Raw genomic sequence first — 18,380 nt, 5'->3', positions numbered from 1 at the left:
TACCACACCACGGTGTCTTTCGCGAACATAGAACCACTACTAAGCTACGGGTGGTGTTTGATGCCAGCGCCGCTTCATCTACTGGCATATCACTAAACGATCTTCAACGCGTAGGGCCTCCCATACAAGGGGACCTTATATCTATTTTATTACGTATGCGACAACATAAATACATTGCATGTGCCGATATCGAGAAAATGTATCGACAATGTTTAGTATCAGAAGACCAGCGCAATTTACAACTCATTCTATGGCGCGATCATCCGACGGAACCCTTAGGTATTTATCGTCTTAACACAGTGGTGTACGGAACCGCATCCGCGCCATTTCTCGCAGTAAGATGTCTAAGGGAACTAGGATTAACTTGTGATGATTCGAATATCAAGCGAGTTATTAACGAGGATTTTTTCGTCGATGACGTCATTACGGGTTCAGACGATAAAGACGAATTAATAAAATTATGTCAAAATTTATATAAAGTTTTACAATCGGGATGTTTTTCTTTACGTAAATGGAATTTTAATTTTGAATGTAATAACTCGATGCTTAAAAGTGTAAAACAATTAAATCTTGACGAAAGCACCTTTAAGACTTTAGGTATCGAATGGGATAATTCTACAGATACATTTACATATAATATGAATATTAAAGGCAACATAAAACCATCTAAGCGCAGTATCTTATCTCATATTTCGCAAATATTCGATCCCTTAGGTTTATTGAGTCCAGTAATTATAATCGCTAAGATTTTACTCCAAAATTTATGGCTTTTAAAATCCGATTGGGACGATGAGCTGCCGCGCGACATGCTAGATGAATGGAACCGGTTTATCGGTAGTTTTACAGCGCTAAACAAGATTCGCATACCGCAGCACGTCATCGGGCCTAATAATTCATCTAATATTGAATTACATATTTTTACGGACGGCTCGCAAGTTGCGTACGGCGCGTGCGCTTACGTTCGGTGCATTTCTAATACTAAAGAAATAACTGTGAGATTATTATTCGCTAAATCAAAGGTCGCTCCTATTAAACCTATCACTATACCTAGGATCGAGTTATGTGGTGCGTTATTAGGCGTACGACTATATCAAAAAATACGGGAGTCACTACATTGTCAATTTAATCACGTAATATTTTGGACTGACTCGACAATAGTTTTAGGATGGTTGCGGGCGCCTACTAACGCATTACAAACTTTTGTGCAAAATAGGATAGCGGAAATACACGAATTCACAACAAATATTCCGTGGCGGCATGTCGGTGGGAAACAAAACCCAGCCGACATGGCATCGCGAGGGGTTAATTTACATAGCCTTGCCACTGCTACGATGTGGTGGGAAGGGCCCCCATTTTTACACGAGTTTGATTTCGATTGCGGTACCACAACTTCTGATTCGCATATTATACCAGTGGACTTGCCCGAAATCAAATCTAAGGCTGTACTCACATGTGTCGAGAAACAGGAATTATTCCCTTTTTCAAGATTTTCTCAATACAATCGATTAAAGCGAACCTTTGCATATGTACAACGTTTCATTCATAACACGAGAAATTACGAAATAAAAAGACGGACAGGTGCTTTAAGTTCGGTTGAATTGAGAAACGCAGAGTTAGGTTTAGCTAAATTATCACAACTAGAATCGTTCGAAAACGAATATCATTTAATAAAAATAAAACACAAACTTTAAAATCATCGCTATTAAAATTGAATTTATTTATTGATAAAAATGATAACCTAATACGCGTAGGTGGAAGAATTTCGAATTCTGATCATTTTGAATATAGTAAAAAGCACCCTGTTTTGCTTAGTTCGAAACATCGATTTTCAACACTATTATTTGCACATGAGCACAAGCGTCTCTTCCATGCAGCTCCTCAACTACTTCTTTATGAAATTAGACAACAGTGGTGGCCTGTTGGGGGGAGAAATCTTGCTCGTTGTATCGTTCATGAATGTGTGCTATGTAAGCGCTTGAAGGGTGATACACTACATCCTATTATGGGAAACTTACCCAAGGAACGCGTGACACCTACCTACCCTTTTTTATTCTGTGGGGTTGACTATGCCGGACCAATGCTCACATTAACACGGAAAGGTAGGGGTGCAAAAACCGTAAAATCATACGTTTGTTTATTTTTATGTTTTATCACGCGGGCAGTTCACTTAGAGCTTGTGAGTGACTTAACCTCGGAAGCATATATTCTAGCTCTTAAGAGATTTATCTCACGACGCGGTAAACCACTGGAGATCTTCTTCGATAATGGTAAAAATTTCGTTGGCACTATGAACGAATTTTCTAAGTTCATCATGAGATGCTCTGATGACATAACTGAATACGCCACAAGTCAAAGCATTCAATTTAAATTTATTCCTGCTTACAGTCCTCATTTTGGTGGAATTTGGGAGGCAGGAATACGATCCTGTAAATTTCATCTTTCGCGCGTTGTCGGTAACGCCCACCTAACCTTCGAAGAATTCACTACTGTCCTTGTACAAATAGAATCCATCCTTAACTCACGTCCTCTCTCACCTATTTCATCCCATCCGCAACACTTTCTACCACTTACTCCTGCCCATTTTCTAAGTGGTCGATCGCTAACTGCACCAGTCTACGAGGACATGAGAGACAACACTAGCAGTCTACTCAGCCGATATCAGCGAGTAGAACAGATACGCCATCACTTCTGGGAAAGATGGACGAAAGAATACATCTCCGAATTGTAAACCAGATGTAAATGGATGAAAGGACTCGATACTCTACAGCCAGAAATGTTGGTGGTCATCAAGGACGACAACCTTCCTCCACTAAAGTGGCATCTTGGGCGCATCGTCAACATCGTGCCAGGAAAGGACGGCACATCCCGAGTTGCCGACATCCGTACATCATCAGGCATCGTTCGGCGTGCATTCTCTAAGATCTGTCCATTGCTCTGCGCCGACGACGTCAAACACGAAGAGGTGACTTTGGAACCAGGTGCTTCCAAGGCCGGGGGCATGTAGAGGAGTAACGGAACGCAACCGCGGGCCGTTGTGATTGGCCGTTTTCATCGCAGGACACCACGCAGCGACCATTACAAAACGTCAAATTTTTGAACGCGCACTTCGGTTACCAGCGATTTTGTGTCTGCTACGACAGATGGAATGATAACCATCCCGGAAGAATTATGCACAGTTGTTACTACGGTTCAAGAATTGCTGTCTAAAGTTTATCCAGACATTATTCATATAAAGGACAAGCCTCTTGAATGGTTATGTGAGCGTGCCATACTTACTCCAAAGAACGATCAAGCAGCAGCTATCAACGATATCCTGCTCATGTCGTTTGAGGGCGAAGAAAAGATCTATACTTCGATTGATACTGTGGTTAATACAGATGACGCTACGAATTTTTAAATTCATTGAAACCGCCAGGTTTGCCTTATCATAAGCTTTTTCTCCGTGTGGGCACTCCACTTATGTTGTTGCGAAATTTAAAACCACCGAAGCTTTGTCACGGTACGAGACTGCAAGTAAAAGCGTTACATCGCAATATAGTGGAAGCCACTATATTAACTGGGTGTGCGAAAGGGGAAACTGTATTTATACCACGAATTCCATTAATACCTAATGATATCCCGTTCGAATTTAAACGATTACAGTTTCCTCTAAAAGTCTGTTTTGCCATGACAATAAACAAGTCTCAGGGGCAAACTCTCAAATTTGCGGTTATTGACTGGAGAGAACATTGCTTCTCTCATGGACAGTTTTATGTTGCTTGCTCGCGAGTAAGTTCACCCTATAGCTGGATAGTTTTAGCATCTAATGACAGATTAGTTAAGAATATTGTATACAAAGAAGTTCTATAGTATTTTTTTTACACAAGCTAAACAAAAGTAAAGCCGCAAAAACTATACCTAATTAATAATAATACTTCTTAACGCGAGCGAAGCCGCGGGCAAAAGCTAGTCTTTCTATATTTTTGCCAATCTGCTTGTTTAAAATTACGTTTTTTAAAATAAAAGCCTGTTAATGTCATATCTATAGAAATACAAACCATTAAATGATCACTACCTAAGCTTTCATTTATTGTATTCCAAGCAAAACGGAGAGCAATATCAGGGCTTGCAAATTTGATATCCGGGGAACTTTTGTGCCAATTGTTTGGGGTGTATTTAATTCGCGTTGAATCTCCGTTATTAAGTGAAACATAATTATATTCAACAGAAGCGTCTTTTTTTTGAGGGTAGGAGTGTAAATGACAAGTCACATTTTTTAAGAAAGAAAGAAAGAAAGAACACTTTTATTTGGGACAACATGACACTTGGTATAAAATAAAAAGTAAAAGTAATAATAAAAAAAAAAAAATAATAATTAAGTACTAATAAATTATCATTAACACAAAAAAAAAGAAATAAAATTAACAATAAAAAAAAGTAACGATACAAAAAGAAATATAAAGAAAAAGAACAACTACAATATACGTGACGTGTCCCAAATAGGTATACCATTCAGCAATTCAAAGGTGTGGACACCTAATGCTGATTTTCAATGGTACCCTTTTTTTATATACCTACTGACGGCTTTTTACTCAGCTGTAATTAAAAATTGAAATAAATATTTTTATGTAAAAATACATATGTACCTGTGACCAGCCCTATTCCTGCCAGCTACTATATATTATTGCACAAAACAATCATCTGCTCGTCTACTCACTTCTAATAATATTCACTAAACCTAATATTTTCACTTACAATTTTTGACAACTTTAACTAGAATGGACTCAATAAAAAAAACACTGGATGACTTGACCGAACACTTTAATATGAAGATGTCTGAATTTCAAAAAGAGTTGAAATCAACTATTCCCGCAACTAGTCCAACTTCAAACATCAATGCACAATTCAACGCATTCCGATCCTTTGTGCTAGCGGCATTGGAAAATCTTCAACTTCAGGTGGAGCTGTTATCCAGGCAATCCGATGACATGGAGATGCGGTCAAGAAAGAAGATCCTACTTGTGCATGGAGTTCCTGAAGCAAAAAATGAAAATATGACCGAGAATCTTGTCAAGGTATTGTCAGATCGTCTGCAGCTTCCTGAACTGACCTCTGATAGTATCCGTACTTCTCGTCGCTTAGGCCGATCTAGCCCTGAACGTCCTAGAGCCATCCTGGTCAAGTTTAAGGAAACTACACTCCGAGATAAGGTTTGGTTTTCAAAGAAATGTTTGAAAGGCTCTGGAGTGACCTTGTCGGAGTTCTTGACTAAGCGTCGGCATGAGGCTTTCCTGACTGCTCGGCAACGCTTTGGCATTAACAAGTGTTGGACGAGAGACGGTGTTGTTGTTGTTGTGGGGTCTGACGGGTCGAAGCATCGAATTTTTTCACTTGCTGACTTGAACGCGGTTCCCAGTTCCAACAATGACACGGAAGTGCCCTCCACAGCCAGTGCTATTGTTCAAGCTTCCAAGGATAACAAGTTGTCTCAATTAAGAACAAGGAGGAACGTGAAAAAATGATTTAAGTATCTTTCTTAAAACTGTTATACTCTTTGTTATTCTGATTCCATAGTTTATTTATAATTTCACTTTTTCTTATAATTTTAGTCTTTTTATCTTAGATTTTTTTTTAGTTTTAATTTTATTGTTTTTAACTTAATTTTACGATAACTTATTATTTATATGTTACCCACTTTTACAGTTTTAGTTAATGTTGTCATGTCAGAATGACATGTTAAATTGTTTTATGTCAAACGTCATTCAGCCTAATGAGTAAACATAGACAATTATTTTTACTTTAATTTCTTTTTTTTTTCTAGTGGGTCACATAAGAATTTTATTGTTTAATAAATATTAGATACTTTTGTTTTTATCTTATTAGGTATATATTGTCTTGATAAATTGTTTTCATATATTTTTGTTTTGTTTGGTTTAGTTATATAACAATTTGTGCAATTAGTTTATTAAATTATCTTACGTCGATTTCTGAAGACTGCTGGCGGTTTGGGTATGTGCAATTTTATTTTTATATATATATATATATATATATATATATATATATATATATATATATATAATTTTTTTATTTTTATATTATTATTATTTATTTTTATTTTTATTATACATATTTTTATTCTGAATGTCGTCCCACAATGATAGTATAGACAGTAATTTATTTATATCTTTGTCGTCTAATAACTCTTCTATTAGCGAAGATAGTTATCACAGTACGTCCCCTGAACCTCTTAATGTCACTCTTGACACCTACTTCTTAGACCTACAGAAGCATTTTAACGTCATTCACATAAATGCACAAAGTATTCCGGCCCATTAACCCGACATGCTTGCGTCTTTCGATTCCAAAAACATTCATGCCATTCTAGTATCTGAATCCTGGCTTAAACCATCGCTTCCTTCTACTTCTTTCTCTCCTCCAGGCTTTCATCTCATTCGCAATGACCGCATCAACAAAGGTGGTGGTGGCGTAGCTATTTATCTTAGTTCCCACATTCCTTTTACTATAATTAGCACGTCAAGCCAACCCCCCTCTGCGGATGCGGCAGAGCACATACTTGTTGAAGTTATCTTGTCCCATACAAAAATCCTTCTTGGTGTCTTTTATAGCCCATCTCCCCTTAACGATTATTTATTTATTTATTTATTTATTTATTTATTTATTTATTTATTTATTTATTTATTTGGATAACCAACAAAATTAACATTATTACATGCATTATATTATAAAGCTAATGACAATGACTTAAATGTTCTTTTAATTATAGGTTATCACATCATGCAAATATATATATTGTAGTGTATCAAAATTTAAATTAAGAAACAATAATTATTAAAAAACACAAGAAATCTTTTACATTATTACAAATAAATTAAGAATACAAAATTTGAATTAAGAAACAATAATTATTAAAAAATACAAGAAATCTTTTACATTATTCAATAAAACAATTACATTACATAACAATTAAACATTAACATATTCGATAATATTATAATATACAATTACCACGAAATTAAACACTATTATTAAATACATTGTCTTTGGTTATTATATTATTATGATTATTACATTATAAAATATGTAATATTGGGAATAAATTAATAATAATTAGGAAAAATGGAGTACTTATATATGCATATTTAAAAAAAAGTCTGTCAACAAATATTTAAATAATTAATTCGACATCTAAGTATAACATAATTTTAATAGTGCATGCATTTAATGACTTGAGAAGTAGGCCAAATTTTTTTGTCTAAATTGTACCTGTTTATCATGACATATATCTAAATTATTAATTTCTTTAGCGGTTTGATTATATAATGTCAACATTCTGGGAATTGGTGAATTTTTACCTAACTGAGTCCTGTATGTTGCAACTTGAAATAGTTTGCAAGGATATCGTGGTACTTTTGATGGAACTCGAAATAGAAATCTATTTAAGAGATCTGGACAGTCAATTTTGTTGTTTAAAAGTTTAAAAAGAAACATTAAAGATAGAGTTTTCCTTCTAGTTTCAAGGCTAAATATGTTGAAGTACTTTAAGCTGTCATTATAATTTTTAAGATTTAGTTTAAATCTATATGATATTTGCCGCAAGAAACGTTTTTGAATATTTTCAATCCTTGTGGTATGGATTTTTTTATAAGGTGACCAAATAACATTACAGTATTCCAGTTTACCACGGACAAGACTGATAAAGATCTTAAAAATTGTTGCAGTATTCTTGAAGCCTTTAGTGCTGCGCATAACAAAACCAAGAGATCTGTTCGCTAGTTTCAGACTACGATCAATGTGGGGAATAAAACTAAGACGACTGTCCATGATGACACCGAGATCTCTAATATTATTAGTTTCGGATAATAATCTTCCATTAATGAAATATTTGGACGGAAAAATATTTTTTTTGCGTGTAAATTTTATATGGACACATTTCTCGACATTGAGATACAATTTGTTCGTCCTACACCATTTAGTTAACCGGTTTAGATCTTCCTGTAGAAGATATTGATCCCTTACATCCTTTATGACTCGCGTCAATTTTAGGTCATCCGCAAACAGGCTCATACTACTATTATTAGATATATTCACTATGTCATTTATGAAAATGTTAAAAAATAAAGGACCCAAGTTCGATCCCTGAGGGACACCAGAATGATTAACAAAAGAGTCAGATTGATATCCATCGAGTATCACAATAGAATTATTTTGACTCATTTGAAACTACTTTGGAAAATTTTATGCCTGTTTATGATCATACCATAATGATGGGTGACTTTAACACCTGCTTACTGAAAAACGATGCTCGTGCTATAAGATTTCAGTCGGTAGCAGAAGCTTGCAATATGCATATTATGCCCCTATCCGCCACCCATAATTTTCCAAATTCTACTCCGTCCCTACTTGATTTAATTTTGGTTTCTTCCTTAGATCATGTGTTTAAGTATGGTCAGTGCTCAGCTGATGCATTTTCATACCATGATCTTATCTATCTATCTTATAAAATACGTCCTCCAAAAGCGAAGCCGAGAGTACTTCTGCAGCGTAATTTTGGTGGAATGGATTTTGACAGTCTCCGTACAGATGCTGGTAAAATCGATTGGTCAGTAGTAATAGATGCATCCACGATAGATGAAAAAGTAAACATTTTCAACTCGCTTTTAATACAGCTGTACGACACGCACCGGTCTAACAGGGGCACCTGTTAGACCTGTTAAAATTAAACATCTTCCTGCACCATGGCTTTGTGATGATTTAAAAGCTATGATTGCCAAAAAAGCACTTTACAAAGCACGATTGAAGTCAGATCAATCAGAGGACAATCGCACAAAGTACAATAAATTTCGTAATCGCTGCAATACATTGTGTAGAGATGCACAACGACGTCACATTCACAAATCTGTCGAAAACGGCGACACAACCAGAACATGGAAATTTTTAAAGTCACTTGGAGTTGGTAATAATTCTCAAATTTCACTTTCTTCTAATATGGATATTGAAAATCTTAATAATCACTTTTCTGCTGCTAACGTAATGGATAGCGCTGATAAAAAATCTACGCTTGATACTCTTTCTTTAATGTCAACTCCAAATTATCCACCGTTTACATTAAATCAATTTACTGCATGTGATGTTAAAAAGAACATATTGTCTATCACGTCCAATGCTGTCGGCACCGATAGTATTAGCCGAAGTATGATATTACCTATCATTGACATCATTATCCCTGTTTTAACGCACATCCTAAACCATTCCGTTAATACCTGCGAATTCCCTGATGCATGGAAAAATGCTCAAATTATTCCATTACCAAAAAAGGCTAACCCCAGCACTTGTTCCGACTTTCGCCCAATCTCCATTCTACCTTTCCTTTCAAAAGTTCTAGAGAAGCTAGTCCATCACCAGCTTAGTCTATTCCTTAATCAATTCCATATCCTAAATCCCTTACAATCCGGTTTCCGTCCTGGTCATAGTACGGTTACTGCGCTGGTGAAAGTTACCGACGACATTCGATGGGGAATGGACAATAAGCACCTAACAGTTATGACTTTACTGGACTTTAGCAATGCTTTTACCACTGTCGACTATGATATACTGTTAGGTCGGCTACGTTCTGTTAACATATCTCCGTCAGTTATTGATTGGTTTCGCAGTTACCTACGAGGGCGCCGGCAACGTGTCCGTATTGATGAGACTGTCTCGTCTTGGAGTGTTGTAAAATCCGGCGTACCTCAAGGCGGCGTCTTGTCACCTTTACTCTTTTCACTATTTATTAATTCTATAACATCTAAAATCACTTCTCTCTTTCACATGTATGCAGACGATATACAGATTTATCGCCATTCCACCCTAGAGAACCTACCTCTTGCTATTTCTGCCATTAATAATGACTTGAAAGAGATCTGCCATTGGAGTAAGTCTCATGGTCTCAAGGTGAACCCCTCTAAGTCTCAGGCCATTATTTTTGGCAGCCAGAGTTTGGTTTCGAGAGTGGTTTGGTCTGATTTACCTAACATAAAATTTAATAATGCCGTAATACCTTATAGTCCAAATGTTAAAAATCTAGGTATACATTTAGATAATACTCTATCGTGGAACTGCCATATGAAAGAACTAAGTCGGAAAACTATTGGCTCCATTAAATCTCTACAGCGTCTGCGTTATTTCCTTCCTATTCCAACCAAAATTATGTTAGCACAATCTTTACTCCTATCTATTCTCGATTACGCTGACGCAAGCTATCTTAATTTAACCGAGGACCAACTAAACAAACTTGAGCGACTCCAAAATATTGCTATACGTTTCATATTTGGCTTGCGCAAATATGACCATGTTTCCAACTTTCGATCTAAACTCAAGTGGTTATCTATTCGCTTTCGCCGGAATCTGCATGTTCTCTCGCTTCTTTATTGCGTCTTGTTTAATGTTAATGCCCCGACTTATTTAAAGGAAAAATTTGAGTTCCTAGGACTATATAATAAAGGGTTAAGATCGGCTGAAAATCTGACATTGAGGATACCTGTGCATAACACAAAATTTTTCAAAATGTCCTTTACCGTACAGGCTATCCAACTGTGGAATGCTTTACCCATTAACATTAAGCAAGCGCAAACGCTATTGTCTTTTAAGAGGTTGGTAAAAGAGCACTATCTGGCTATGGAAACTTAGTCACTATATGGTCTTGTATAGTTTTTATGTTTTGTTTGTTAATTTTATTTTGTTTCTTCTTTTTTTTTTTTTACTTACTGTGACTTATTTAAATTTTTGTGTTTACATAATTAAATTTGAGACGACTTATATATTATATATTTAATATATTCATTTATATTTATATGTGTAATTGTTCATTTATTTTATTAGTATATATATTTATGTATATATGTATGTTTATTTATATATGTATTATTGTATATATTAGGAACCACCTACCTTTTCGCTGCACAATTTCCCTAAATCAAAGGTTGTCTGGCAGAAATCGCTACTTAGCGATAAGACCGCCTTTTTGTACATTTTAATTTATTATTTTTGTTCCATGTAAAGTTTATTGTTTGTGGTGTACAATAAAGTATATTCTATCTATCTAGAAGCGTCATATATTTGAAGACCCCTACTATTTTGTTTAGACGACCAATTTAAATGGTGTGCGTTGAAGTCCCCCCCTATAATTGTTTTATGAGACAATTTTGAGAATAATAACTTCCAGTCGTAACTAGACGTGTTAATATTTGGCGGACAATATACTAAAATCATATTTTCTAAAAGACAACAGTTAAAAATTTTAATATAATACTAATACTATTACACTGCCCTTTAATTGATTTATGAACAACAACAGCGATTCCTCCGTATGAGTCATCACGATCCTGCCTATAAACATTATATGAATTAATTTTTAAACAGGTGCCGGGCTGCAACCATGTTTCAGATATTAAAGTAGAAGAAGAAAAATATATATAAGAAAAATATATATATAGAAGTAAAATATTTTCTAAAGCATATAGTTTCGGTCTTAAGCTTTGAGCGTTCCATTGCAATAATTTAACTTTTATTACTTTGTTATTGCTATCCACTGATAAATTTACTGATAAATTCCAAAGTACAACTCAGTATTGACATTGTTTTTAAGAATTGTAATCCAGAATTACTACCGTAAATATATATTAAACACTTAAAACTAAATAATTTAAAATATTTTTTTTTTTTTTATGGAATAGGTGGCAAACGAGCAGGAGGCTCACCTGATGGAAAGTGACTACCACCGCCCATGGACATCTGCAACACCAGGGGGCTTGCAGGTGCGTTGCCGGCCTTTGAGAAAGGAGTAGGCTCTTTTCTTGAAGGTTCCCATGTCGTATCGGTTCGGAAAAACCGCCGGCGACAGCTGGTTCCACAGAGTGGTTGTGCGAGGCAGAAAATGTCTAAGAAATCGCGCTGTTGTGGATTTTCGGACATCAAGATGGTGCGGGTGAAACTTAGAATTTTGACGAGATGTCCGAAGGTGAAATTCAGCAGCCGGGATTAATCCGAACAATTCCTCGGAACATTCCCCGTGAAAAATTCGGTAGAAGATGCAGAGTGATCCAACATCTCTACGCAAAGCCAAAGGATCAAGGAGATCGGAAAGGGCTTGATCGTCGATAACTCGAGCCGCTCTACGTTGGATGCGGTCAAATGGAAGGAGCTGGTATTGGGGAGCACCCGCCCAGAGGTGAGAGCAGTACTCCATGTGAGGCCGAATTTGCGCCTTGTAAAGTTTTAGGCGATGGGCCGACGTGAAGTACTGTCTCGCCTTGCTGAGCACACCGAGCTTCAATTTGACATGTCACCTAGAGCAGTGTTGCCATGTTTTTTTTTACCACTGTTTAAAGATATATTATAATTTTCCTTTCTGACAATGGGTACCTGTGATACTGCACCGTTTACACCATCATAGTCAGTTTTTTTCCTATCGACCTTCAAAATTAGTGAAGTATCGTCAGTAAACAACACCATCGCAAATACTTTTAACATAGAAAGGAAGATCATTTATATATACTAGAAATAGAAAGGGACCAAAAATTGAACCTTGTGGAACACCCATTTTTAACGTAGAACCAGAAGACTTTATTCCATTCATGACAACTTGCTAGATTCTTAGACTTAAGTATGAAGCAATGAGATCAAGAGCTTTACCTTCAACACCATAATATTTGAGCTTATTAAGAAGCGTTTCGTGTTCTACACAATCAAATGCTTTAGATAATTCACAGAATTCTCTAATAGCATTCTATGATTTTCCCAAGCATCGTAAATATGTTTGAGAAGCGCTATTCCCGCATCAGTTGTCGATCGACCTCTTGTAAAACCGAATTGCTCAAAATGAAAAATAGTATTTGTACCGAAATTTGGATGTAAGGGGGCGCAAACTACACCTTAACGCCCCTAGCCAACCTCACCTGCCCGTGATGCATCCTGCCAACCAGCAAACGAGGCTCTGGCGACCGACTGATGGCGATGATAGTAATGGCGGGCACGGGGGGTGCAAAGAATCAGGCAGCAGGTTATACAGGAGTCCCATGAGTATAATCGGCCCCTGTGTCTTGCATTCGTGGACTATGGGAAGGTCGACTTGGTTAAAATCTGGGCTGTTCTGGAGTCCCTGCAGCGTTGACAAGTTGATTGGCGATACATACAAGTGATGAGATGTCTCTACGAAGATATTTTTAAGACGCTGAACTGGAAAGGACGTGGCATCAACATCAATGGTGAATAAATCTCTCACTTGTGATTCGCAGACGGCATCGTCATCGTGGTAGAAACGCTGCAAGACCTACAACAAATGCTGAACGAGCTGGCTGATTCTTTTATGCGTATCGGCCTACGAATGAATTTGGAGAAAACCAAGGTCATGTTCAATGAACACGATCTACTGGAACTGATTGCGATTCACGGTACCGTCCTCGAAGTTGTTCAAAAATATGTGTACCTCGGGCAGTGTTTACGGTTAGGTAGAAACAACCTTGAGGACAAGGTGAATAGAAGAATTCAGCTAGGTTGGGCAGCGTCTGGGAAACTACGTCGAATCCTTATATCGTCGATCCCACAGTGCCTTAAGACGAAAGTCTTCAACCGGTGCGGCCTACCCGTCATGACATACGGAGCCGAAACGTGGACACTCACAACAAAGCTGGTCCACCAGTTTAAAGTCGCTCAGCGTACTATGGAAAAGGTTATGCTCGGCGTTTCTCTGAGGGATCGCATCAGAAATGAAGTGATGCATCCAAGAACCAAAGTCATCGACATAGCCCATCGGATTAGTAAGCTGAAGTGGCAGTGGGCTGGTCATATTTGTCGTAGAACCGATAACCGTTGGGGAAAACGTGTTCTAGAGTGGAGACCGCGTCTCGGCAAACGTAGTGTAGGACGTTCTCAGGCATGGTGGAGTGACGATCTACACAAGGCGACAGGCAGGAGCTGGATGCGAGTAGCTCGAGAAAGATCACAGTGGCATGCATTTGGAGAGGCCTATGTCCAGCAGTGGACTAAATTAGGCTGATGGTAATGATGACGATGATGACCGAAATGGATTGATTTATTTAAAATAGTTTTTTTCGAAAATTGTACTTTTAGCGAATAGGTGGATGTTGCAGGAAAATAAAAAGTTTGAAAAGTTTATACACGAAGCATAATGTCCACAACACTATAACTTACAAAGATAGTCAGTACAGAATAGTATAAGCACAGAAGAGGTACAGAAGGAGTGAAAAGATGATATTATAGCAGGAAAACAGATAGGCATAAACTACGCGTAATAAGAAAGGCTAGAGGCAGAGATCAAGCGACACGGGTATCACGTCTAAGCAATGCGAGTCGACTGAATACAGAGTCGAAGCGTTCCTCGGCGCGGACGCAGGCACCGAGAACAATAGGCGCGCGTGTGTCGTCACAACACGAAACCTCTGATCACAACGTCGCGTCGAATATAATATAATATAATAAATAAATATTAATTATGATAGATAAAACGGTGTGACAAATATTTTTATAATATGTAAATAAATATAGTATACTTAGTCAAGTTTACGAAGAGGCAAATTGTTTTTTTTTTTTTTAAATAAAAAATATATATTTAAAATAATTGAGGATTTAATTAAACACGTCTGAACAGATTTGGATGCTTAGTTTAATTAATTATTGAAATACATGTTTCCAACTATCTTAACTAAAATCTTACATTCCAGGAATTCATTTACATTGTTATGTTTCCCAGTACAATGACCACCCAACGCTAGAACGCAACAATGCAATTTTTAGGTTTTTATCGTGAATATTCTTCGTGATACTGGTTGCATAACTACTTTGTTCCGTGTATGTGTTGTGTGTTTTAGATGTATAAATAAACTAAATACAAATAATATTATTAAAAATAAAATACACAAAAAATGTTAAAATATAAATTATTTATTATATGTGCTGAGCCCACATCACTCCCCCCCGAGACCGTTACGGCGGTCGATAAAAATCCGGGAATCGAACCCTACGGCCGGAACGTGGTTTTCAATATGATGGGATCAGATTCGCGGGATGGGATATTAGGTTGGGATATTGGAGTGGGACTCAAGGGAACGTTAGGGGATGGGTCTGAAAGGATATGGGCAGGTTTGAGGCGGTCTATGGAAACCGTGACCTTTTTGCTCTTATACAGAATGTCGAAGGTCTTTTCTTCACGGTTTAGGACCTCGTAAGGGCCAAAGTATGGCGGCTGTAAGGCTCCTCTCAGTGAGTCATCCCTAAGAAAAACATGACTCGTCGAAGCCAAGTCTTTATACACAAAGGTCTTTTTTGTGTCATGGCGAGTGGTAGGGATTGGGCGGAGTCTAGCTGCTATGATACGCAGCCGAGAGGTGAACTTCGATATGTTTGTGGCCTCTGGAACTGTCGGAGAGAAAAATTCTCCAGGCAGACGCAGGGGCTCCCCATACGTCAATTCGGCTGATGAAGCCTGTAGGTCTCTTTAAAGCAAGATCTTATTCCTAAGAGTACCAAGGGTAAGGCGTCAACCCAGTTGCTGTCAGCGTGGCACATGATTGCCGCCGTTAACTGGCGGTGGAACCGTTCCACCAGACCGTTACAAGCCGGATGATATGAGGTTGTGCGGCGATGTTTGAATCCGATCACTTTTCCAAGGTACCGGAAAAGTGTGGATTCAAATTGGCGCCCGCGATCTGTAACGATATCCGTTGGACATCCAAATCTGGATATCCACGATATCAACCCCCTGCCTACAGATTCGGCCGTGATATCCGTCAACGGTGTAACTTCCGGCCAACGGGTGAAACGATCCACCGCTGTTAGACAGTAGCGGTGACCTTGTGAAGGTGGAAGTGGGCCTATTATTTCCACGTGGATGAAGGCGAACCTGGCGCGAGGTAAGCTGTATGTGCCTAATGTTGATGACACATGGCGGCTCACCTTAGCGCGCTGACAAGCTAGGCACCTGCGAGACCACTCCCGGCAGTCCTTGCGCATGCCAGGCCAAACGAACGGTTCGGAAACCAGTTTAGTGGTTGCCTTGGGTCCTGGATGACTTAGGCTATGCAGGCTGTCAAAGATTTGCTTCCGGAGTGGCGCAGTCACAAAAGGTCTTGGTGTCGTTGTACTGACGTCGCAAAAGATCTCCTTGTTATTCTCAGGTAATTGGATCTTCCTTAGGCGAAGTGAAAATTCATCACCCAAAAATGATTTAAGCTCCTGGTCAGATGCTTGTGAAGCGAGTTGTTCTAGGTCAACAGGCATCTGCAGTTCATCGACGCGAGGCAATGTATCAGCCACGATGTTGTCTTTGCCAGATACATGTCTGATGTCGGTCGTAAATTGCGAGATGTAGTCGATATGCCTGAATTGGCGCGGTGACCACTTGTCTTTTCAGTTATGAAAAGAGTAGGTAATCGGCTTGTGATCGGTGTAAATCACGAAATGTCTCGCTTCTAGCATATGGCAAAAGTGTTTTATGCTCTCGTAAATACCCAGCAATTCTCGGTCGTATGGAGAATACCTTTGTTGTGTTGGGCTTAGTTTACGGGAGAAAAACGCGAGCGGTTGCCATTGACCATTTTTGAGCTGCTGTAGTACACCGCCCATTGCGTTATCAGACGCGTCCGTAACTAACGCAAGTTTTTCGTCGAAGTCCGGATGGGCGAGTAAAGCAGCATTGGCGAGACTATCTCTGCACTGGTCGAAGGCTCGCAAAGTATCACCAGTCAGGTTAACCGGATGAGATCCCTTTACAGTTCCTAGCAGTAAGGAGTGAAGTGGTGCCTGGGTGGTAGCGGCGTTGGGTGTAAAGCGCCTGTAGAAATTGACCATACCCAGAAAGCACCTTAACTACTTGACGGTCCTTGGGATTGGGAACTCCTTCATGGCCTGGACTTTCGATTCCAGAGGTCTGGTGCCGGCTTCGGATATTCGGTAGCCAAGAAAAGTGACTTCGGTGGCTCCGAATACGCACTTTGAGGTGTTGACCAGAATGCCATATTCTCTCATCCGAGTGAAGAGCTGCTGAAGATGTTGTTCATGTTGCTCTTCATTTTGAAAGAATACCAAGAAGTCGTCGAGGTAACAATAGACGAAGTTAAGGCTTCTTGTCATCTCGTCTACAAACTTCCGGAACGTCTGTCCTGCATTCCTCAATCCGAAGGTCATAAAAGGGAACTCAAATAACCCGAAAGGTGTGGTGATAGTCGTCTTCTTGATGTCTTCCTCGTGGACAGGGATTTGGTTGTACGCCTTAACTAAATCTATAGTGCTAAATACCTTACAGCCAGCGATATTATGGTCGAAGTCCTGGATATGCCGAATAGGGTATCTGTCCGGTACGGTCCGGGCGTTCAGCATCCTATAGTCGCCGCAGGGTCTCCAGCCGTTATCCTTCTTGGGTGCTAAATGTAAAGGTGATGCCAAGAAACTTTTAGACGGGCGAGCTGTGCCGTTGCTGAGCATGAGCTCGAATTCCTTCTTAGCCACTCGTAACTTATATGGAGCTAATCTGCGGGGATTACAAAATACCGGAGGACCAGGTAGTGTGTTAAAATAATGTACTGTGTTATGTTTCGGAGTAAACGGTGTGCCAGAGGGACGCGTGATCTCCGGAAACTTACCCAAAAGCTCGTGATACCTGGTGTCGCATGTCGAAACCTTAATAGAACAAATATTAAGATTAGCTATAGAAGCAGTGGTGATCAAAGATGTGGTATTATCTACGAGGCGTTGATTCAGAGAATCTACCATCAAGTTATAATGACTTAAGAAATCAACGCTTATTATAGCTTTTGTTACATCAGCAACAGTAAAACGCCAAAAGAAATTTCGCCTTAAACCTAAATTTAAATTTAAATATATATAGCCGTAAGTGTCTATAGTAGTGCCATTGGCTGCACATAGTGTAAAGTTTGACTTAGGTCTACGCTCACTTAGCACTGATCGGGGGTACACACGCAAGGTGTTAACCAGGAACTGGACTTTCGTTGCGCGGTCGGTGACGAAGAGGCGACTCGTTGAGGCTGGGCAATCGTCAGTTGCCATTAGCGACTGGCCGTGGTGTTTCCCGCCTTCTTGGAGTCGCAGGGTCTGATGCACTGTAGCGCCTTGGAGCCGAACTTCGCGTGGTACCAGCAGATGGGAAACTTTTTGTGGCTCGAACTGGATCTGGACCAGTGCCGTAAAGGATTGCGTCTTCGCATTGGCCTCGATCGATCACGAGGACGATGAGAGGCACGAGTGTGTTCCTCGAGTCGCAGGGCTAGGTGTTTAACCATCTTCTTTAATTCCGCAATCTCACTGGTAGTGGATGTGCTCGCGACCGTGTGAGAAGGAGCGATCTCCTGTATGCGGTCAGCCAGGTCTGC

At 38.9% G+C, this 18,380-nt stretch overlaps 1 long non-coding RNA gene and 1 pseudogene across 1 annotated transcript; one reads left to right on the top strand and one right to left on the bottom strand.

Moving 5' to 3' along the window:
* Positions 1-638: 638 nt before the first annotated feature.
* Positions 639-3,397, top strand: LOC124542428 (annotated as a pseudogene).
* Positions 3,398-4,783: 1,386 nt separating this feature from the next.
* On the bottom strand, positions 4,784-5,572 carry LOC124542743. Its single transcript, XR_006967372.1, has 2 exons — positions 5,090-5,572; positions 4,784-5,013 (listed from the first exon to the last, which is right to left on the bottom strand). It is a non-coding gene; the product is annotated as an uncharacterized LOC124542743 (long non-coding RNA).
* Positions 5,573-18,380: the final 12,808 nt, after the last annotated feature.

Source organism: Vanessa cardui, chromosome W (genome assembly GCF_905220365.1).
Source record: "Vanessa cardui chromosome W, ilVanCard2.1, whole genome shotgun sequence".
NCBI classification, from domain to species: Eukaryota; Metazoa; Arthropoda; class Insecta; order Lepidoptera; family Nymphalidae; genus Vanessa; species Vanessa cardui.
The sequence above is the reverse complement of the archived record's forward strand: the minus strand, read 5'-3'. Positions and strand labels throughout refer to the sequence as shown.